General features: G+C 39.6%; 1 protein-coding gene across 2 annotated transcripts in view; it reads left to right on the forward strand.

Moving 5' to 3' along the window:
- The window catches only part of LOC106089617 (speract receptor), a 122,483-nt gene that overhangs the window by 3,167 nt on the left and 93,823 nt on the right, over positions 1 to 25,493 (forward strand). Inside the window, exon 2 of one of the 2 annotated variants that reach the window (XM_059362705.1) lies at positions 4,565 to 5,030. The gene's annotated coding sequence lies outside the window, so the exon portion shown is untranslated. The remainder of the gene's footprint in view (positions 1 to 4,564; positions 5,031 to 25,493) is intronic. The other variant, XM_059362702.1, reaches the window with a different exon arrangement.

Consider the following 25,493-nt stretch of genomic DNA (forward strand, 5'->3'; position numbering starts at 1 on the left):
GCAGGACAAATTCACTATTGGGGGCAATATGGATATCAAATGAAAGCTATTTAAAGGTAGTGCCCAATGCTGATGTATTCCTTGGTGTCTGAGGCGCCTTCCCAGCCCCCAAACCCCTCAACAGGACAACCTATTGGGATAATATGGATATCAAACGAAAGATGTTTGGAAGCTGAGTACACATCCCCAACCCCAAAAACCCTCAAAACAGGGCATATATGTCCAACATCATAAAATGGGTATCGAATGAAAGATCTTTGGGACTTGACTACGAATCTGGCATGCACAATAAGGACAGAGTCTGGGACCGGCCTATCCACTAAATGCCCTTCAATGGGACGTGTAGTTCGATCTTTCAGGATATAGCGTGCATAGAGCTGATAGATTACGTCGTGGGGCCGGCTCCGCTCTGTATGTGAGAAACTACCTGAATACTCAGTTATGTATAAAGTCTAACCCAGGTGGCCCAATTGAGTATGTTTTTGTTGAGGTGTCTGCTGCCGATAACTAGCTCCTAGTGGGGTGCGTTTATAGACCGAACAACCGTATGGATACGCGAGATTTGTTCCCTGTTCTCGAACCTCTCTCTCTCTCTCTCTCTCTCTTGCTTACTCAGACATTGTGGTTGCTGGGGGACTTCAACTCTAACGTTTTACAGGACACGGGCTAGACGTTTGAAATGTCTTCCTTGAGGCTTTTGGCTATCAATTCAACAATTTCCACGCATTTTTCGGCATCCTCCAGCACGCTTCTCGATCTGTACTTTGTTAGTGACACTTCTAAAGTCCTCCTAAACGACCAATTGTCAGCCTCATGTTTTTCGAACCATGACTTGATCTTTTTATGTTATGAATTTGAGCTCACCAGGACTAGGGAAACTTATTCATATAGAGATTTTGCCCGTCTCGACCATGATTTTTTGCTTTCGAATGCTGTGCTCATCGACTGGGATCTGATATTTCGTATGGAAACTATCGATGAACAAACTGACTTTCTACAGAGGAATATTCGTGACCTACAGGAACTTACGGTTCCACTCAAGACTAGAGAAGTGTTCTCGAGATCGAAACCGTGGTCGCATCGCAGGTGGAGACGTTTCAGGACGCCTGAATTACAGGATGCCTTTCGCTCAGCAAGAGACCACGTCAATAAGTTGATTAAGATAGCGAAGAAAGACTACTATTACAGACGCTTTACTTCTGCAATAGGCTCCAAGAGAACGTGGAAGGTTATTCGAGACATAGAAATTGGGAATGATACTAATAGGTGTTCAACAAACTTGGACATCAAAGGGCTTAACGATGCCTTTGTTAATGTCCCACAGTTGATCCCAATTTCTAATTTCTATGGCTTCAATATCCCCCCCCCTCCCCCCCCTCTCTCGATGACGACTCTGGTTTTGGCTTCAGCTGTATTGGTCCCACCGATGTCCTTGAGTGCGTCGCGACTGTAAAGTCTAACGCTGTCAGATCTGATGGCATTGATCCTAGATTTGTAAGACTCTTGCTCCCCCTTATTATTCCTCATGTAACCTATATTTTCAATAGGATTTTGACCACGAGTTATTTTCCATTCGCGTGGAAACATGCCAAAGTCATCCCACTGCCCAAAAATTCCAAGGAATATAGACCAATTGCGATTCTTTGTTACTTGTCAGAGGTCTTTGAGAAATTGTTGCATTTGCAAATGTCGTCTTTTGTCAACGAGAACTCTTTGTTATATGTGAGACAGTCCGGGTTTCGACCTAACTACAGCTGCGTAACTGCCTTGGCAGAGGTCACTGAGAGGATCAGGGTCAATTTGGAGAATGACCATTCTAAGGCATTTGACACTGTGGATCATTCCTTGTTATGCGATAAGATGAGACATCTTTACAATTTTTCTTCTACGTCCGTTCGTCATACCTGTCACACCGCACTCAGTCTGTCAGTTACAAGTCTTCTGTGTCGTCACCTCTGCTTGTTTTAAAAGGTGTTGCTCAGGGTTCAATTCTGGGTCCTCTTCTCTTTTCATTGTACAGTAACGACGTGGCGAGTCAATTGTCTTATTGTGAGGTAGTCCGAGGGATGAGATTGCTGAAAACATACGTCTGCTTAATCATGATCTGTCAAGAGTCAGCACGTGGGCGAAAGCCAATGGCCTGTGTCTCAACCCTGTGAAGTCCAAGTGTGTGGTTATCAGAAACAGGCTGTCTCGTTTTTCATGTGATGTCGGTATATTCATTAACGACTCTACATTGGAAATCGTTCCTCATGCAAACAGCACTCTGACTTGGAGTAATCATATCGACTCTGTCGTTCGTCAGGGATATTCAAAATTGCGTGCTCTCTGGGCCCCTCAGTCGGTTACTCCGCTGCGGGTTAGGTCTCTCTTGGCAAAGACTTATCTTGTTCCGGGCATTCTCTACGGCTGAGAATTGTTGGAGATATTAGCCGCACTTTAATTATAAGAATTTTATATTCTTGTTGTGCGAGTGTAAATAAATAAATTACAAATTATTGGGTTGCCCAAAAAGTAATTGCGGATTTTTTAAAAGAAAGTAAATGGATTTTTAATAAAACTTGGAATGAACTTTAATCAAATATATAATTGCCATTTTGTTCGATAACCTTTTGCCATCTTCCTGGCAAATTTAGTATTCCACGCTCATAGAACTTCTGGCCTTTATGTGCAAAAAACTGAACCAAGTGCGATTTAATAGCCTCATCATTGCCGAAAGTTTTACCATTTAAGAAGTTCTGCAAAGATCGATATAAATGGTAGTCTGATGGTGCAAGGTCAGGGCTATATGGTGGATGCATCAAAAGTTCCCCGCGAAGCTCACTCAGTTTTTGGCGAGTGACCAAAGATGTGAGAGGTCTAGCGTTGTCCTGGTGGAATATGAGACCTTTACGATTGACCAATTCTGGTCGCTTCTCCTTGATGGCTGGCAATTCAATTTGTCCAATTGTTGACAGTAAACATCCGAATTAATCGTTTGGTGAGCTTGGAAGCAGCTCAAAATATACCACACCCTTCCAATCCCACCAAACAGACAGCATAACCTTCCTGTGGTGGATATCAGCCTTTGAAGTGGTTTGAGCTGGTTCACCATGTTTGGACCATGATCGTTTTCGACTAACGTTGTTGTAAACAATCCATTTTTCATCTCCAGTTATGATTCGTTTTAAAAACGGATCGAATTCATTGCGTTTAAGGTGCATATCACAAGCGTTGATTCGGTTTGTTAAATGAATTTCTTTCAATGAATTTCAAATGTAAACAAAATTTCGCGCACTTTTTTCCTAAAGCAAGCTAAAAGTAACAGCTGATAACTGACAGAAGAAAGAATGCAATTACAGAGTCACAAGCCGTTGAAAAAATTTGTCAACGCCGACTATATTACTACTACTGGGTTGCCCAAAAAGTAATTGCGGATTTTTCATATAGTCGGCGTTGACAAATTTTTTCAACGGCTTGTGACTCTGTAATTGCATTCTTTCTTCTGTCAGTTATCAGCTGTTACTTTTAGCTTGCTTTGGAAAAAAAGTGCACGAAAAAAATTTATATTTGATTAAAGTTCATTCGAAGTTTTATTAAAAATGCATTTACTTTCTTTTAAAAAATCCGCAATTACTTTTTGGGCAACCCAATATATTACCGGCAATTACTTTTTGCATTGCATTTCATGTGAAATTTTTCTATTTTACAAAACACCTTGGAGTGCTTCTAAGAAAAAATGTCGATTTGCTAAATTTTATTTACCTTAAGTAAACATTGAATTTTAGCACAAAATCAATAATTTGCATAGAATTCATTTTAATTACCCCATGCGAGAATTGGCATGGCAGTATTATTCAGCCCTCCCATGCTGTGTGTAATGAATTATTCAGCGATTTTTCAAACTCCATGCCCGTAGATATGTTCAACGAGTTTCAATTAAAACAAAATCGCTCTCCACCAGTCGGTGCGCACAAACAAAATATGCGCATCAAATCACACCAACAATTAGTTCATGTCCGCCCCAAAAGGGGGCCACAGAAGATAGCAGCAGAGCCAAATGATGTTCAAGTCATGAAATCGAAAGAAATCACAAGTGAAGCAAATAAAAATGGCCTAAATTCGTTCATAGAGTGCGACCGATTTAGAAATCAAAAAAAAAAAAAAAAAATAACTAATGCCAAGATGCCAGGTCCGTATGTACAAACATACGTACAAATTTGCATATCTATAGGCATAGACAGAGAAACGCACATGTGCCTAGTATTCCCAAGTGCAAACTATTTGAGTAAACTGACAAAAACGACTTAATGAAATTGATGTCGGAAAAATGCGGCACGCATTTTCAATCTCTTCAAAATTTTCGCAAAGGCGCGATGTAAGCAAACATTGCCCATGATTCGGGGGATGTCTTAATTACATTTTTTTTTTATATCAAACACATATGCGGTCAACAGATGTTGGTTTGTTGTTTTTTTTATCTCATAAAAATCAAGTCTAGCGCCCACAGAAAGCCATCATCATAGCGAGAATAAAAATTAAATAAAAATGTGTTTTTTTTTAATTCTTCTATTTACGAAAATAGCCCAGAAATATCTGACAGCTAATAGAAAATCGTAAAATTCATTAACCCTCAGTTTTGGCTTCTGTAAAAAATAAATTTGTGTGTTATTTTTTTTTTCTTTTCGCTTGCATAAAACGTGATAATTATATTAAACCCATAAGGTGTTGTCTCCTCTCCTCCATGGTGTGCGCGCATGCGTACATTTTTGCTCGACTGATAAATGGCACGCAGCATATGGTGAAGGCGCAAAGTTTTGACAAAGCCAATCAAAGTGTTGTGTGACAAAATAAAAATTGTTGAAAAAAAAATCTAACAAAAGAAACCCCAATTGTATAGTGGATCAAAAAAAAAAAAAAAGTTTTCGAACAATAGAATATTTACATTTCAAATAAGAATGGCTTTAAGTTATTTTATATGCAAAAAAAAAAAATCATTTGGAGGCTGATAACGAATAGAGCCGTTTGGATGACGCAGTAATTAGAAAATGGTAAGTTCACTTATTTTATACGATTTAATCAAATTTTGTTGGAATCCGTGTCAAAGCCATTTTAAAAGATTTAGAAAGAAAAATTAAATTGACTTTGCCACCAAAAGGCCGGTACCATGTTCATTTTCACATTTCAAAAAAACAAGTAAAGAGGCTTTAAGTTCGGCCGGGCCGAACTTTGGATACCCACCACCTCGGGTATATATATAAACCACCTTTCGTCAAAATCCGGTGCAAAACTCATATGCCCCATAGCAGAAATATGTGGAGGGGCTTAACTTAACTCTTTGTCCCAAATTTCGGCAACATCGGACAATAAATGCGCTTTTTATGGCCCCAAAACCTAAAACCGAGAGTTCGGTCTATTTGGCAGCTATATCCAAATCTGGACAGATCTGTGCGATAATGCAGAAGTATGTCAAGGGGCTTAACTTAACTCACTGTCCCAAATTTCAGCAAAATCGCATAATAAATGTAACTTTTATGGGCCAAAGACCTTAAATTTGAGGATCGGTCTATATGGCAGCTATATCCAAATGTGGACCGATCTGAGCCAAATTGACGGAGGATGTCGAAGTGCCAAAGACAACTCACTGTCCCAAATTATAGCAAAATCGGATAATAAATGTGGCTTTTATGGGCCAAAGACCTTAAATTTGAGGTTCGGTCTATATGGCAGCTGTATCCAAATGTGGACCGATCTGAGCCAAATTGACGGAGGATGTCGAAGGGCCAAAGACAACTCACTGTCCCAAATTATAGCAAAATCGGATAATAAATGTGGCTTTTATGGGCCAAAGACCTTAAATTTGAGGATCGGTCTATATGGCAGCTATATCCAAATGTGGGCCGATCTGAGCCATATTGACGGAGGATGTCGAAGGGCTTAACACAACTCACTGTCCCAAATTTCAGCAAAATGGGATAATAAATATGGCTTTTATTGGCCTAAGATCCTAAATCGGAGGATCGGTCTATATGGCAGTTATATCCAAATGTGGACCGATCTGAGCCAAATTGACGAAAGGTGTCGAAGGGCCTAACACAATTTACTGTCCCAAATTTCAGCAAAATCGGATAATAAATGTGGCTTTTATGGGCCAAAGACCCTAAATTTGAGGATCGGTCTATATGGCAGCTATATCCAAATGTGGGCCGATCTGAGCCATATCGACGGAGGATGTCGAAGGGCTTAACACAACTCACTGTCCCAAATTTCAGCAAAATCGCATAATAAATGTAACTTTTATGGGCCAAAGACCTTAAATTTGAGGATCGGTCTATATGGCAGCTATATCCAAATGTGGACCGATCTGAGCCAAATTGACGGAGGATGTCGAAGTGCCAAAGACAACTCACTGTCCCAAATTATAGCAAAATCGGATAATAAATGTGGCTTTTATGGGCCAAAGACCCTAAATCGGAGGATCGGTCTATATGGGGGCTATATCGATATATAGTTCGATATAGCCCATGTTCGAACTTAACCTTCTTATGGACAAAAAAATATTCTGTGCAAAGTTTCAGCTCAATATCTTTATTTTTTAAGACTGTAGCGTGATTTCAACAGACAGACGGACAGACGGACGGACATGTCTAGATCGTCTTAGTTTTTTACGCTATCTTAGGGTCGGAAATGCATATTTCGATGAGTTGCAAACGGAATGACAAAATGAATATACCCCCCTCCTTCGGTGGTGGGTATAAAAATCACTTTGGTATCACAGTTTCTGTTTCGACCACCTTAGCCGTGACAAGTCAAGGTGACGTATTCTTTATATTTTGTATACGCCCCAATGAACAAAACTGTCCAACTGTTCTGTTGTAAATTTGGTTACCAATTTCAAGGTTAGTTTGAGAACTTTTTTTTTATACCCACCGCCATAGGACACCTGTATATATTGATCTGCAACCCCATAGAGTGTATATGGATCGTCTTTAAGCTGATCTAGCCATGTCTATCCATCCGTCCGACCCTCCGTCTTGAAAGGCTTGAAATTTTGCCCAGAGACTTCTTAGGTCATTGGGGATTGCAAATAGGCCATATAGGTTCAGATTTGGATATAGCTCCCATATAAACCAATCTCCTGATTTGACTTCTTGAGATCCTGCAAGTCGCAATTGTTATCCAATGTGGCTGGATTTTTGCACCTAGTGCCATGTATGGTTGAAATTGTTTCATAACCTGGTATAGCTGCCATATAAACCAATCTTCAGATTTGACTTCTTGAGACGCTAGAAGGCGCAAATACCTTCCGATTTGGCTGAAATTTTGCACGTAAAATTTTGTGATGGCTTTCAACAGCCGTCTCAAGTATGGCCCAAATAGGTGCATAACCCGATATGGCTTCCAATTTGTATTCTACGGCTCCTACACTGAAAAAACAATTTGACGCAAAATTTAAAATTTTTCCTTATTAAATTTTTCCCTCTAGCTCTGATCCATCCGTGTAACGTGATCTTCCAGATGGCGATACTAGGGTTCCGTCAATCCATGCCCTGGACCCGACTTCAGGTGTTGTCTCGGGTATCCGATCGGGAACCTCTTCCATTTCTTCCTGGTTTCCTATCGTCGCCTCGCGCCGCGCCGGTATGAGCTGCTCCTATCCTCAAGCCATTCTCCCTTTAGTCTCGCAGCCGCACTTAATCTGTATGCCCATGGGTCGGATATCTAGAAAAGTCTCCAGTGCCCTAGTGGGCATGGTTCTCATCGCTCCGCCTATGCTAGGATAACATGTTCGCTGAAACTGTTGTATTATCCTTACGTTGCTCTGTTTCTCCATTGCAGCCCACCAAACACCCGAGGCGTAAGTACGGATTGGTCTTATCACGTTCCTGTAGAGACAGTGGACTATCCTCGGATTCAGGCCCCATTTCGAGCCGACGGCTCGTCTACATGGTGCCCAACATCTGTGGGCCTTTTCGGTACGCTCCCGAATGTGACACTTCCAATACAGTTTTCTGTCCTTGTCAGATATCGAAATTGTTCTACTGAGGAAACGTGGTGCGTCAAATGGGCCCACCTTCGTCTTCCTCATGAACATGGAAGATTTCAGTCTTCTTTTCAGTCTTGCCCAGTCATATGCCATATGCAAGACCCTTTCGGTCTTTCTGCATAGCTCGTTCGGATCCTTATCCCTTAGAAGTATTATGACATCATCTGTGTAGCAGACGCTTTCAAATCCCTCCTCAGTCAGCATTCGTAATAGGTCATTTATGGTGGTCACCCAAAGGAGTGGCGATAAAATTCGCCCCTGTGGCATGCCCTGTGCCACTTTCTCCCTTGTGTTTATGTCATGGGACCCACAATTTAGCCAAGGATCGGGTCCACCCGCACATTGTTAAAAGCCCCCTTCGATGTCTATGCATACCCCCAGAGTGTACGTTTTGGTATCGAAGGATTCTTCCAATTCATGCACAGCCTCGTGCAGGGCAGTCTTCACCGACCTTCTATTTGGGCAGTTCACTGTCCTACTCTTTATTATGGTATCCACAATACGTTTCATGGGTTTTAAGTAGAAAGGACGTAAGGTTTATAGGTCTGTAGGTCTGTGAGTCCTAACGTATCCTGTGGAAAATGAGTTTTCATCAAAAGCCTCAACTTGTCCTCCCCTGTCTCTGCTCTCACTCCCATGTCGTTTACTAACATTTGAGATGGGACATGGGTTTTTAAGAGAAACTTTTTCATCTTGGCGGCTTCGTTAACGCTATCGACCTGTTCCAGTAAAGCTTCCAGGAGGCACGTTTTGCCGCTCTGGTAATTTTTTTTGTATTCCTGTCCAATATACTTGAAATTTTTTACAACGTGCTCTGTTACGGATCTATTTCCCAATATTGCGAATCTCCCCGGTCATCCAGGGGTATCATTTTATAAAATAATTGTCGATCTTTCGTAACCAGTTTTAATAGGATTTAATAGTTTTAATACCAATTTGCCAACATGACCTATTTCGATAATAAAAATAATAATACGCGAATATTTGAGCATTTCAAGTGTAGTTAAGATCCGTGATTATCTTTTGCTAGTTAAAGTACATTGACTTTTTTCTGATTTGATGTATAATGACTACTGTGTCCCTTATTTCAGCTTTCACATGAATAAAACTTAATGAGAAACAAGCACAAGCGTTCCAAGTTCAGCCCGGCCGAATCATATATACCCTCCATCGCATTAGTTAGGTATCTCTTTATAGGCCACCATAGCGCAGAGGTAAGCATGTCCACCTACGAGGCCTTCAGAAAAAATTTTCAGCGGTGATTTTCCCCTCCCAATGGTGGCAACATTTGTGAGGTAAAAACTTCTCTCCAAAGAGGTATAGCACTGAGGCACGCCGTTCGCACACGGCTATAAAGAGGAGGCCCCTAATCATTGAGCTTTAACTTGAATCGCACTACACTCATTGATATGTGAGAAGTTTGCCCCGGTTCCTTAGTGCAATGTTCATGGGCAAAATAAGGGATAATGGATAAGTATTGCTACGCTTTTGGAGCTACATCAGATAACGAACCAATTCGGGCCATACATGGTTTGGATAGTAGAGATTGGTTACCAATTACACCCTATAAGGGCTCAAGAATTATAATTGGGTACTCGATTTATATGGGAGCTATATCTAAACATGGACCCATTTGGCTTATTTACAATCCCAACCGACCTACATGCAAAATTCCATGCGGTTAGTTTTACTCGTTCAAAAGTTAGCATACCTTCAATAGATGGACGGACGGAGGGACATGACTAAATCGACATAGGTTGTCAAGACGATCAAGAAAATAGGTACTCTGTTGGCCAACGGATCAATATTTCGAGGTGTTACAAACGGAATGACGAAATTAGTATGCCCCCATCCCAGGGTGGAGAGTGTAAAATGTTTCGTCTTACCAAAAACCAAGGTGATAAGATAATAAGGCCGTCCATACTAGACGAGAAATATTCATATGCCTATGTGGGTATGTGCATATGTGTGTATGTGCATATGTATGTATGTGCATATGTATGTATGTATATTCATATGTATAAAACCAAAGCATGCACATTTACCAACAACTATGGGTGAAATGTATTTTCTATGACAATAATGATATCAATCTTCTTCACTATAACAAACTACAATAATTAAGCAATAAAAGTATTGCACACAACTACTCAGATATGGTTGGCGCTAATGCGACGCATGAGGTATTTAAATAGATTTAATTATTAAATAAAAGCAAATAATGAACATAAAGCAGCAAAATATAAAGGAAAAATGCCGGTTAAAATGGATTTCGCCAAGAAAACTTTAGGGAAGTGTACAAAGGTGAGGTTAGGTTTAAGTGGCAGTCTGCCATTAGACTCACTTAGACGTTGTACCATCCAGGTCGCTTTAAAAGGCCCAATAACTGGCGAATGTTTACATCGCTAAATCAGAGAGGATCTCAAAGAAATGAGAAGCTAAAGTGGAACTCCTTCTGACTGCTATTGCGGGGCAGATGTCCTCACAGCTGGCAAACTTCAGTCTGTCAGCTTGTTTTCCGATCAGACTGTGACCTGTCATGACGGACACAATGACTGAGATGTCTGTTCCAGCCAATGACAGCAAATCTCGATCAGGCCACATAGTTTTGGAATGCTGACATCCCCCTCTTTGTGAACATCTATCATTCTTTGTCCTTTGGGCCTGGTGCTGAAAACTTAGCTTACACGTCGCTAGAGGCATACCCACAGAATCCAGTATCCCTGGAATGTGTAGGATAGTCTCGCAAGCTCATCCGCTTTACAACTCCCTGGGATATGTCTGTGGCCCGGCACCCAGAACAGGTGTATTTTGAACTGTTCAGCCATCTCGTTGAGAGATCTGCGACAGTCGAGGGCGGTTTTTGTATTCAGAAAAACGTTCTCCAGGGATTTAATGGCTGCCTAGCTGTCTGAGAAGATATTTATGCCAATCGTCGTAATGACATTATATCTTGGCCATTCCACCACTTGCAAGGATCTCTGCTTGATACAGGTAACCTTTTCCATATGACCATTTCTAGATCTTTAGAGTACACCCCAAAGCCCATATGGTAGTTTAGTTTGGAACCATCCGTATCAAAGTCTATGTAATTTCTGTTACCAATCGGTTCTATCCGGAATTGTGGTACAGCAATTTATATCACAAAGCCGCTCAGGTTCCACACTGCCTGGAACATCGGATATTGTATCAAGGATAATATAGCGTTCGTAGCCGCCACTCGACCAATGAGAAAGTTCCCTTAACCGCACGGTAGTGGTCGCTGCAATTTTTCTAGCCACAATGTCCATAGGCTCAAGATGTAGCACTAAATTCAGCGCATCAGATTGTGTCTTTCTCAGTTTTTTGGCTGTGATACACAAACAAGCCATACTTTGGATCCGGCTAAGTATTGAGCAGTAGGTTGACTTTTGAAGCGCCGTCCACCAGACCACAAAACCATATAGCATTATAGGTCTGACCACTGCAGTACATACCCAATGCATGACAGGAGGTCTAAACCCCCAACTTTTGCCAATGGCTCTCTAGCAGGTGCATAGGGCAAGAGTGACCTTTTTTGCCCTTTCCAAAATGTTGGATTTGAAGTTCAATTTCCTGTCCAGCAAAACACCCAGGTATTTTGCGCTTTCTTTTTTGTCACAGCAAAAGTCTTTGTGTCAAATTTCAACCATTTTTTGTCACACCAAAAGTCTTTGTGTCAAATTTCAACCAAATTAGATGAAAATTGAGGCCTCTAGAAGCTCAAGAATTCAAATCTGGGAAGTAGTTTATAAAGGGGCTATATCAGTATATAGGCCGATTCGGATCGTACTTGGCATACATGTTGGAAATCATAGCAGAAGTCTTTGTGCCTAATTTCAGCCAAATTTGTTGAAAACTGTGACAAGTCGGGAAGTACATCCGAATTCTAAAAAATTTTATTCCAAAATTCGGTCAGGAATCGATATCAACATCGGAATTCGGTCAGAAGTCTTAACGTCAACTCCAAATTCGCTTCCGAATTTCCCTTTATGTTGCTTCAGATTTCTGTAAGCATTGTGTCAGAAACATCAGCAGAAGCTGCAGATTTCCCTCCGACATTTCGTTCCAAAGTCGTATCATATATTTTTCGTTAAGAATTCGGACAGACTTCGAATGAATTTTTCGACTTTCGTACAGACTTCAGAGCGAATTCTGAACGTTTGGTTCACTGGGTAGGCGCTTAAAATTGGCTTAAAATTGTAAGAGAGTTGGGTTTGTTAATGGGCCATTTCGACCTCGGATCTTGACTTCTTGAGCCTCTAGATGGCGCAATTTTTATCAGATTTGGCTGAAATTTTGTATGAGGTATTTTGTTGTGACTTCCAACAACTGTCCTTAGTATTGTCCGAATCGGTTCATAACCTTATAAAACTGCCATATAAATCGATCTTGAGCCTTAAGAGGGCGCAATTCCTATCCGATTTAGCAGAATTTTTTGCACAATGACTTCTATAGCTCCAATATCATTACAACTTTAACTTGTTTTTATTTAATAGAAAGATTTCGTTAAAGATAGATTTTAGTAATTTTTAACTTTGCCGAAAACAAATTTTTAGCTTTGTCAAAAAGTTTTAAGAAATATGATTTTTATAGATTTTTAGAACTTTGATTTTTGTCGTTATTTTAAATTTATACAAAAGTTTGTTAAAATTCAATTTTTGCAAAAAAATTCCTCGACTAGAAAATTTGGTTTGGTTGGGATTTTTACACCCAGAAAAATAAGTGTTTGAAAATTTTGATTAAATCCACTTCTAAACAACTATTGAGGCATTTGATACATAAAAAATAACAAAAATTTTGAATTTAAGACGTAAATTTTTTGTTTAAAAACATAAATATAACAGTAGTAGTGATTTTTTGTCTGCTGTTATTTAAAATACGATCAAAAATTGGAAAATTTGAAAAAAAAATTTCAAGTTGTATGCTTTAAAAATTGAAAATTTATTTAAAATGGTTCTGAGATTTTTATTAACTATAAAAAATTTGGAAACAGCAGAAAATTGTTGTTGTTTTAGCAGCAAATTACTGCTGTCCCATTTTCGGCAGACTTTCTCCTGTTTCAGCTACAAATGTTTCTGTTTTCACTAACAAACTTCTCTGAGTGTATGGAAAATTTCATCGAAATTAAATTTTTATAGAAAATTTTATTTTTAATCGTTCTCAGTATTTTTCGTCTTATGAATATGATGTTTTTGGAAAATTTCTTAAAAATTTATTTTTGTTCAAAAAAAATACTTCAAAATTTTAATTTTTCAGCAAATTTCAAAAGATTCGTAGAAATTTTCTGCACAGTTTATTTCATGGAAATTTGATATTTATTCAAGAAATTTGAAGAATTTTGTTTAAAAATAAACTAATGCAGCTTTTTTTCTCTATGATGCCATTCGAAATTCTTTAACGTTCAAACAATTATTGTCTCCACGGAAAAAAAGACAACAGGCTAAATTTAAAAAAAAAAAAATGTTGTCAAAATAAAATCATGCCAACATAAACAATAGCCGAATGGCCATGTTTATGCGTAGGTATCTAATTTTTGTTTTACATGCAACATGACTGTTTCGATTGTTATCATTTCTGTTTTTGGTCTTTACACACAACAATATGGCTTGCAAAAATTCAAAGCGTGCCAAGTCATCAACCATTAACAAGCAATGAATGCCAGAATGTCAACAAGACAGTCAGCCGACTGCAGTGCAGCGACCCGGCACCTGACAGACGTATCGTCTCAGCCTGAACCAGCTAAACAGACGCACAAACCGACATACATACATACATACATACATATGTACAATATATGCATAATTGTCCGCCATGGGAGGATTGTCGGATAATGCTCGTAAATAAATGATGAGCAGTTAAGAGACCAACAACTGACGATTATGGCCAGTAAAAAGCAAACACATGCACACACCACTGACCGAAAAAGTGACCCCCCTCAGTGCGTTTAACACACAACTTTAATGCAACAGACAGGCAGAGAGAGAGAGAGAGGAAAACACACTGAATGACGTTAACATTCGCAAAAAAGGCCCATTCATGACAAAACAAAAAAAGTGACAATTAAAATAATAATAATTTATATGTTTATTTTTTGCTTTTTAATGTCGCTGCTCTTCCTTCATATCTTCTTGAGTACTTTTGGGCTTATTTATGTTTGCCTTTTTCCGTTATGTTTGTAAAAACATTCGCACAAACATACAACTGCTTGTATATGAATATGAGCATGGGAATGGGAATGAATGACGACTGCATACAATTCAGTCAGTGCTTGTGACAGACGTATAGACAGACCTAAGGCAATAATGATGTTGTTTTTTTTTCCTCTTTGTGAAAATGGAATTGCGTAAGTTTTGCAATTTGGCATTTGTTTGTTGTTGCCTTATTCTGAACTTAATTAATATGTAAAGTATGCAATGAAATGTGTTTGAGGGTGTGTATGTGTGTGTGTGTTTTGGATTGCGTTTGCATATGAGAGCCGTCTCGCCGTCTTATGACTTTGCCGCCATTGACGGCGATGACTAAATGTACCTTTTTTCAGGCATATTTCACATTGCATTGTATTGCATCGCACCGCATTGGGGTTGAGTGGGGCATTGGGGCCATCATTGTGTGTCACAATGACACACACACGCACTCACACACCAACCTTCCAACCCTATGAGTATGAAATATCAACAAAAAAATATTGCAGCAGAATTTGTTAGACCACCAGAAATGCCGCCAAAGAGATAATGACTTTTAACTAATTTTTAATTTATTTTCAACATTTCAGGTGGGGTTTGGCACGGTGACAGTTTTGAGCGAACCGCTAACAACTGTTGGGCACAACATAACAAGACTGCGAAATTAAGGTCAAACACACAAACCCATCATTTCTAAAGGGTAGGGCAATAGACTTTAGTCAAAAGCACATACAAACATACATAGCATGTTTGTTTTGAAACAAGTGTTAAAATTTAATACGAACATTTAACATTTTCACTCGAGACTAAATTTTAACAGATTTTAGTTCGTACTGTTTTCGTATAAAACTTATTTATTTTCATTGAAAATAGAAAATTAAAAACGAAACATCTACGACGGATAAAGATTAATACAGCAACAAATTTGATAGAGAGGATTTTTAAAATCAGAGCCACCATTTTTTACAACGAGAACGAGAAGAAAATACTACAAATCCTCAGATTAAATGGGTTTCCATTAGGTTTCCGTCACAGCGTACAATACTTCAGTGTTAAATTTCGACGAAATTTTCTCATAGGCACTCAGTATTTGTACAAGAGCCGGTGCCGCCCGCCCTCTCACTGAGACTCTCTGCTCGATACCTCTTATTGCCCGCGACTGCAGTTGCAGCTACTCCGCATGGAGCCCACCTGTAGACGCGCCCCAAAACACTCCCATATAGAGCCCGAAATTGGTCCTCCTTCCCTTCCCCCGCCGAACAGGACATATTTACGGACCGTGGCAATATGGGGATCAAATAAAAGGTATTTGAGAGAAGAAAACGAATCTGATATCCAACTGTGCAACCAAGTGTTAGGGTGGGAGACACTGCCCCCCCCCCCCCCCCCCCAAAATAGGACATATTTGCCGACTATTGCAATAAGGTATTCGAGATTGGAAAACGAATTTGATATACAATTTTGGAGTCAAGTGTTTGGGGGACGTCTTATCCCATAAACTCCCCTTAAACTAATCGCAATATGGGATTTAAATAAATGATATTTGAAAGTAGAGCACGATGCTGATATTATTTCAGGGCTAAGTGTCTGGGGGACCACCCCACCCTCCAAAACACCCCTAAATCGGACATACCTATTTACCGACCATGGCAATTTTGGGCTCATTTCGGAGTAGAGCACGAAACTGATACCCACTTTTGGGACCTCGTTTCTCGGAGATGGGTGCACCGATTTAAGTAAAATTTTGTATGCCACCCAAAAACACAAAATTGGTATAAAACTTTAATAGCCGTGGGAGACGCCCTACCCCAAAGCCCACACAGTCGGACATGTTTACCGACTGGGACAATATGCGTATCAAATGAAAGGTATTTAAGAGTTGAATAACAATAACAACTATAACTATAACAAGTCGACCTCACTGGTCGGTGGCCCGTCCTACACCCAAAAATTACATGCTTACCGTTTGGGACAATATGGGTCAACTTATATAAACATTTGGGGTCAAGTCGCAGGGGACCGCCCCACCCCAAAAATCTGTGACATGTAGGCCAATCGGGATAGTATGGGATTTAAACGAAAGGTACTTGAGAGTAGAATATGAAGCTTATATCAAATTTGGGATCTACTCCCAGGCGGGTCGCCACACCCCAAAACTATGCACCAAATGGAAATTTACACCTAACGCGACAATATGGGATTTAAGCGAAAGGTACTTGAGAGTACAATACGCATAAAATTATGCCCCAAGTGTTCATGTATACCAAATGGGACAATGTGGATTCTAATGAAAGTTATTGGAGAGTTTAATGCAAATATAAATAATTTTCAAATTTCGACCCTGTGAAAATCATGGGTGTCGCGAAGCCCACCCGCCAACTTTTTTTGAACAAAATTTCTATAAACATTTTTAGCCATTCAAATACATCTTCCAAAAGATGGACAGAATCATGCGTATGCCATGGGAGTAGTGTAATTGTGTAGTCAAGAAATCTGCCATTAAACAAACACATGCATTGAGAAAAGAACAGCAAACAGGCAGGGTTGTCGAGTGTGGTTAATGTGGTGTTTATATCATAGAGGTGTCTTGGCAATAAATCCGATATAAGTACAACATACCAACGTACGGTCCTTAAAGCCTTCACACCTAATATGGCCGAAGAGTTATTCAAACCAAATGGCGAAACGCAACACATAGTGGTTGGTGTGTGTTGCGATCTGTGGCTTTCCTTTTCCATTGGAAAAAAATCTCCGATCCTAGAGCTCGTCTCGAAAGAGAAACAAACTAAAATTTTTAGACGAAATTGTTTAAAAAAAAATTTCATATAATGTTTTATAACAATCCAATTTTGTCACATTTTTGTAAAGTTTTCAATAAAACTTCGAAGAGTTTCAGATTTTGTAAATACATTTCTTTAATTAATGGTATATTCAAATTTGGATACATTTTCTATTATTTCTCTTCAAATAGAAGCTTCTGAATTACATTTGAAAATATATTTTTCTAAACAAAATATTGGGTTGCCCAAAAAGTAATTGCGGATTTTTCATATAGTCGGCGTTGACAAATTTTTTCACAGCTTGTGACTCTGTAATTGCATTCTTTCTTCTGTCAGTTATCAGCTGTTACTTTTAGCTTGCTTTAGAAAAAAAGTGTAAAAAAAAGTATATTTGATTAAAGTTCATTCTAAGTTTTATTAAAAATGCATTTACTTTCTTTTAAAAAATCCGCAATTACTTTTTGGGCAACCCAATATTTTTTTTTCTGGGACTCTAGCTTTTTTTGCTAAATACTCAAAGCCCTATCAGTCATTTTGACATTCCTCACTTAGTGACAGCCATCAAGCAGACGTTCAGCTGATTGATCATGCCTATCCTGCTTTACGCATGATTCATTTACCATTGTACGTTATTTTCATCAGTTAGTTGTTACAATCTTTTGTGATAGTTGTCGAGGTGGCAAGTTATAACTCCGACTTATCCATAGATAACGGTTAGCATGGTTAACGCATGATTTTGTGGGTAATTCGTGCAATAATGGTCTACTTATTGTTATCTCTTCATGCTAATGATTTCAGCCTTAAATTATGTATGTGTGTCATTTGCAGGCTCACGTACCAATGTGAATATGTGTCATCCGCGATATACATACGCCCCACCCATACGCCCCCATTTGTGGTTGTCACTGAAACATTGGCTGCGGGTCAAAAACCACACGGCTGCGGAGGAGACACGCAAGTGTCGACAAACAATGCTTGAAAATGAAATTAAAATTAAGCAAAGCACCCCACACCATAGGGGGTGTGGGGTGTTAACACCAGAAGAAGGAAGATAAAAAATCGTTAAAAGCCATTTATCAGGGCACAAGCCAGGCACAAAAGTCAAAACGATTCCCCGAATTCATTGAAAGACTTTGTCATGCTTTGGCGTACTCGCTTGGTTACAGGTAAAACTGCCTCAAAGTTAAGTGGGAGGCAGAGCCTAAGCCTTTGGCCGGGGAGAGGTAGTTGAGTTTTTGCATAAAATTAAATAATTTGTGTCAACAACAAATTGCCGAACACCCATGACAAACAACTCACTCTACTAAATAAAAATCTTCAGCAGAATGGCAGCCTGATGACCCCTTTTTGGTTTCATGCACACTTTATTACTTGAAAATTGCGTTTTTTCAGTTTATGAGCCAATTATGCTGGGCTTTTCTTTGGGATTTGATGCTTTAAGAGTTAATCCAAAGTTGCGCAAAAAATTAGTAAAAAGTTTGTGTGAATGGGTTTTATCGCTATGTTGCGCTTAACGGCAGTTTGCAACAATCGACTGAGGGAACTTCCTTATGCCCAAACTAGGAAGAGAGCAAATCGCAAAGTAGAACTTTTGGCCACAACAACGGAAATTGCCAATGCCAGTGCGTGCTTTCAAATACCTTCCAGCTATGGACGAAGCCGCTACATATCAACGGGAATTCCACTTGAACAAATTTCCACCAATAAAAGTCATTATGCTGACTTTTCTTCTCATTCAACTCAAATCAAATCGTTGAAAAATTTCTGTATTTTGTTTTTTTGCTAGCAAAAGCCTGGTGGTCTCGAATTGCTCCTCGAAGTCAAGAGCAATGAGTGGAGCAGACAAGTCACCATTCAGTGGATAAAGAGATTTATTTGAATGATATCAAAGTGGTTTAAGTGGTCTTGGAAACGACAAAGGCAACTAAGTGTAGCGATGGCTACTCGTAAGGCTTTTGGTTGGGTATATGGCGGCCGTAGAAACCTAATCGGGAGATCCGATTACAAGGGAGCTATATTAGGTTGGGCCGTGACTGAATTTTCACTCATGCTCATGCACGACTATTTTATGTCCACTCATGTTCACGCACGCTCACGAGACAAAAATTTTACTCACACACGACTTGCTGATTAAGATTTATTTGTAAAATAGCAGATTTAGTTTGCAGATTTAGCTGATCGAAATGTTTGCTAAAACAGCAGAAATGCCTACTTTCCCATTTTCAGCAGACAAAAACTGCTGTTTTAGCAAACATTTTTGCTGTTTTGAATAACAAATTTGGTTGAGTGTATACTTTATAGGATCCCAGATCAAAATTTCGAGGTGTTACAAACACCGTAGCGCAGAGATTAGCATGTCTGTCTATGACGCTGAACGCCTGGGTTCGAATTCTGGCAGGAACATCAGCAAATTTTTCAGCGGCAGTTATTCGCTGGCGGCATTTCTGAGGAACTTTGCCATGTAAGTACTTCTCCCCAAAGAGGTGTCGCCCTGCGGCACTTACTCCTAACACCCTTTCGTTTGGTCCCAAATATTGTTCAATTGGCAAAATGACCTTTCGAGCAGTTTTGCAGGACCCTGAGATTGTTGGCCCACATTTTTGAAGTCAAGTTCTTACTCTAATCTTCAATACCTTGAATTTGACCACCTTATTGTCACAGTAAGGCTACATGTCTGTTGGTGCTTTATGGCATAAAAATCTCTGAAATTTGAATTCCTATTTCAAAGTAAGGTTCGTACTCTACTTGTAAAACCCCGCATTGTCATGATAGGTGGTTTAAGGAAAAAGGATGAGCCCCAAACAATTGACTTGATATTTTTATGTCAGATTCATTCTGCCTTCCATTCGAGACCCCATATTACCAAATCGCGCTACATGCCGCATTGGGTTGTTTAGTAGCATGGCAATCCCTCATACAACCCCCCTTAAAATATTGAAATAAAAAGTGCACTATTTTCATCACATGATCATTTTAAACTATCCGAATATTGCAAGTAAATCTAAGTCTATACGATCATAGAAACATACACAAAGATAGATGCAACCTCTTTTTTTTACTTGTTTTAACTCACCGCCAACTATTTCGTTGATTAAGTGAATAAAAAATTAATTCCTCATTTCCATATATTTTCTGCACATATCTTCAACATAATTCATTAAAATCCATTTAGACATTAGGCCGTAATATATACCACAAACCCGCTTTTATAAAACTCACCTACTGCATATGACCTGTTGTTGTTTGTTTTGTTGTACAGGCTCGCAAATCATTTACAAACACCTACCTGCAAAGCCGAGCCATAAGAAATTGGCTGATCTACATGCCAAGATGGGCCACTCACATCACACCGCCACAACACCCCCACCTAATTAGTGTTACTCTTTCTCTGGCACCTATTGTTTCTCTTACTCTCACCACCAATACTCCCTCACACCTAATTAGTGTTACTCTTTCTCTGGCACCTATTGTTTCTCTTACTCTCACCACCAATACTCCCTCCCACGTATGGCTTTGCATTCACACCCATGGCGAATGCTTCAGAAAAGAACCAACAACAATTTGCTGTGTTTATGTTTTTTTTTTCTTTTATTGAAAATTATTTCCCCACTTTCATTGTTTTTCTTTAAGGAAAATTAATTTTCGCATGTATTTGTCGCTTCTCTGGAAAAATATATTTCGATTGATGCCAATTTCAAGAAAATCCATTTAGACGTTTGGCCGTTATATGTACCACAAAATCGCCTTTATAAAACGCTTGGCCGTTTAATAATTTCATTTGAGTCTCATATTTTCTTCGATCGGTCCACTTTGATTTTGGGCGGTTTTGGGCTTGGGACTGCTGCCTAGACACTTGGATCCAATTATTAATATCATATTCTTACTCTACTCCCGAATACTTCCCATTGGAGTCCTGTATTGTCTCGATCGGTTCACTTTTTATTTTTGGCCGTATTGTTGGGGCTACGCTCCAGATATTTGCATCCAATTTTTGAAACCATATTCATTATCGTATCCCAAAAAACTTTCGTTTGAGTCCCATTTTGTCCTGATCGGTCCACTTGGACCGATACTTTTTGGGCGGTTTTGGATTTTGGACGGCTCCTAAATACCTTTCATTTGAATCTCATATTGTCCCGATCGGTGCACTTTTGATCTTGGGCGCTACTTTTAGAGCGGTTTTGGGCCTGGGCCAGCCTTCTTAGAACTTGGACCAAATCTTTAATACCATATTCGTATTTAACTGCCAAAAACCTTTCATTTGAGTCCCATATTTTCCCAATGGGTAAATATGTCCAACTGGGGCGTTTTGGGGGTGGCGAGACACCAAAAAATAAATTTTTATGTCAGATTTGTATTGTACTTTTAAATACCTTTCACTTGATAACCATATTGCCAAAAGCGGTTAAAGTGTCCTGTTGGGTGGTGTTTTTGGGGGTGGGGGACCCCCCGACACTTAAGGTGACATTTTAATGCCAAGTTCGTACTTTACTCTTAAATACCTTTCATTTGGTGGCCATATTGTCCCACTCGGTAAACGGATCCGTTCGGGTGGGTTTCGGGATGGGGCGTCCCCCCAGGTTATTTGACCCCAAATTTCGATCCGTAGGTTTATAAATCCCCGCATAGTTTATAATACTAAAATTACTTCTCGTGCAAATATGCTCAAATATTTTCAAAACGCACCAAAATTTTGTATAACTTTTTGTATTTTAAAAATTTGCAACGAATGCTTGCTAATGTTGTCGGTAGATGCATTGGCTAATAATACCTCCCAATACATTTCATTTAAGCTCCACATATTGCCATTGGCCTCAAAATTGGATATCAAATTCGTTTTGTAATCTCATTTAAACTCCTTATTGGAAAAGTCAGCAAATTGCCAAATCTGGTTTGGGGTATTGGCCCTAAAAGTTATGAATATTTAGTTCCACTATCTCTATGACCCAAATTGTCTTGGTGAGCAAATACGTCCTATTTGGGGGTTGTTATGGTGGTGGGACGTCCCCTAGACAGTTGGTCCCTAATGGTGAAACGTCAGAAACGTGGTCTACTCCCAAATACCTTTAATTTGAGCCCCGTGTTTCCATATTCGGCAAACATGACCGTCGTGGGAGGTGTTGTGGGGGATGGGCCTTGAAAATATAGATCGGATTCGTGTTCTACTCTAAAAACCCTCCTATTTGAGCCTCATATTGCAATAGTCAGCAACTATTTCCTATTTGGGTGGTGTTGTGGGGCTGGGGTGGCTCCATAGACACTTCTGCCGAATATTGATATCAAAGTCGTGCTTTGCTCCCAAAGACCTTTCTTTTGAGCCCCATTTGCTATGGTCGTAAATTTGTCCCCTTTGGGGGATGTTTTTGGTGAGAGGCGGCCCCCCAAACACTTGGTCCCATATTTGGATATCAGATTCGTATTCTACACTCAAATACCTTTTATTTAAGCCCCATATTGCCATGGTCAGTAAATAAGTCCTGTTTGGGGGGTGTTTAGGGGGAAGGGGTGGACCCCCAGAAACGAGGTCCCACATTTGGGTATTAGATTCGTATTCTATTCGCAAATACCTTTCATTTGAGTCCCATATTGCCATGGTCGGTATATACGTCCGATTTAGGGGTGTTTTGGGGTTTGGGGTGGTCCCCCTAACACTTGGTCCGACAATTGGATATCAGATAAGTTTTCTTATCTTAAATACCTTTCATTTAAGTCCCATATTGTCGTGATTGGTCTAAACATATGTTTGGTAGGTTTTAGGGTGGGGCGGCCCCCTAAGGTACCTCATCCGAAATTTGGATACCAAATTTTTATACCCTCCACCATAGGATGGGGGTATACTAATTTCGTAATTATGTTTTTAACACCTCGAAATATGCGTCTAAGTCCCTATAAATATATATATATATATTTGAGATAGTCATGTCATTTTAAGTCGATCTAGCCATGTCCGTCCGTCCTTTTGCTGTCGAAAGCACGCTAACTTTCGAAGGAGTAAAGCTAACCGCTTGAAATTTTGCACAAATACTTTTTATTAGTTGGTATTGTAAATGGGACAATTCGATCCATGTTTTGATATAGCTGCCATATAAACCGATCTTGGGTCTTGACTTCTTGAGCCTCTAGAAGGCGCAATTCTTATCCGATTTTATTGAAATTTTGCCCGTAGTGTTTTGGAAACACTTCCAGCAACTAAGCTATGTATGGTTCAAATCGGTCCATATTGCGCGCGCAATTCTCATCCGATTTGGCTGAAAATTTGCATGAGGTGTTTTGTTATGACTTTCAGTAACTGTGCTAAGTATGGTGTAAATCGGCATAGAACCTGATATAGCTGCCATATAAACTGATCTGTGATCTTGACTTCTTGAACCTCTAGAGGGCGCAATTTTCATCCGATTTGGCTGAACAACAGCTTCTCTCATGACCTAATATAGTCAGAATCGATCAATAGCTTGATACAGCTCCCATATAAACCGCTCTCCCGATTTTCCTTCTTGAGCCCCTACAAGGCGCGATCCTTATCCGAATGAACTGAAATATTACACAATGACTTCTACAATGTTCAGCATTCATTTATGATCCATAGCATAACAGTCCTTATTCAATATTCTATGTTTGTCTAAAAAGAGATATCGCGCATAGAACTCGACAAATGCGATCAATGGTGAGGGGGTATATAAGATTCGGGCCGGCCGAACTTGGCACGCTCTTACTTGTTATTTTTAGGGTACTTTATGAGAGCACACAAAATTACGCTTAAATCGCACCACCCATCTCCGAGATCTGGCGTTTCTGACAATTAGGGTAAGGGGGAGGGCCCGCCGAAATTGGTGCCCATATGCATATATAACAGGCGATTTTCGCTTATCTACATCTATTAGTTACTAAAACTTTCCATCCTAGTTTGGTATGGAGGGTTTTGTTATTCGTCTGAAAGCCTATGCCAAATTTCATCAAAATCGGTTCAGATTTTGATATATGGTATGATGTGTGAAAATATTCGTTGTTATTACGTACCAAATGCGATCTCCGTCTTGATGACAAAAAACGACAGACGGACAAATGGCATAGAGGTGGAGTAGATTACAGGTTATGTTTAACTAAACTTTAGTTTGTTTAGGATTCTCATCTTGGACCTACAAGAACTGCATCTCTAAGAAAGTAGAGCATGCTACTTGGGACGCCGTCATATTATTTCGTATTTTGTTTATTGGGTCCAAAATGGCCACTTTAGGGCGCACGCAAGGAACAATCTCTTGAAGATTGCCAACCCTACAGAGGCCTTTGTTATTGTCTACCCTGTTTACAGAAACTTTACGCCCACTACTTCCCCATTAAAAACAATCTAAGGCCATTATCAGTATACGGAACGCATTAGTGGTTCCTTTATGCTGTGTTTACTCAAGTAAATCCGAAAAAACGTTTTGGTTTCTGCGGTTTTTTAGCACAAGGCTTTGCCAAGATAACAAAGAACTTCCCAGCAAAATCACGTTCATGAGGCTTTCCAGCTAGATTATCGCCCCAAAACTCCTGCCATAGTAGGGAGCAAAATAGTTATAGACATCCAAGTTGCTGTGAATCCTATTAGAGGGTGTCTTGGGAGGCAATAGTGTCATAATCGTTGGCAATGGACTTGGAACCTGTTAAGCTGGGAAGTAAGCAGGCATCTAAGTTTACGAGTGTTGGTTACAGCTGCTCCTAATCGGGGGAATATGTTGGCATTAATCTAAAATTGAATCTTTGCTTGAATTTTTGCTTCGCCAAATAGAGAAGTGTTTGCATACACTGCTGCTGTGGGGCTGGGGTGGGGGCCCTTTTTTTAAGGCATTTCATGCTATTGAAAGATCCTTGTGTTTTGTTGCCACTGTGAAGTTAGAGGTTCAAAATAAAATTGAAATTGATACATGTTTTGCTTGGCTGTTTGTTGTTGGGCCTCCTATTGAGGTAAGGAGGGACAAAATGACAATTGCAAGTGATTTCATCCTAGTTAACCTCAAATAGAAAACATTGCCACATTCATTTAAATGCTGCCACAATTGCCATTGGTAATTGGACTCCAATGACACATTAACCACCCCCACTCCCCCTGAGGCTTGGTAGTTGGGAGTGTCTTACCTGCCTCGTTGCCTAGAAGTTTAGGGAAATGTCAAGATTTTCTTTCTTTGCGCATTTACTGCAGCTGTTTATTTGATTTAAATCTCACTCTCGCAGTCTTGTAAGCAGTCTAATTATGTCCTTGCCTGTTGGCTTAGCAAAAAAACAGAAATGGAAAGGAGGGTTTTTAGTTGTTCTTCTGCTACTGCTTGGTTACAGAGTAGTGTTTCTGGTTTCATTTGCTGCTTGAGTACCTGGTTGTAAAGGAAACCGGAAGAAACTACGCACATTTGACGGTAAACAAGTATTTCCTGTATTAAGTTGCAGAAAAGCAGCTTGTTAAGGTCTCTTGTGTTGAAGTTTCGCGTAACTAAGTAAAGATGCTAAATA

Source organism: Stomoxys calcitrans, chromosome 1, assembly GCF_963082655.1.
Source record: "Stomoxys calcitrans chromosome 1, idStoCalc2.1, whole genome shotgun sequence".
Classification (NCBI taxonomy): Eukaryota; Metazoa; Arthropoda; class Insecta; order Diptera; family Muscidae; genus Stomoxys; species Stomoxys calcitrans.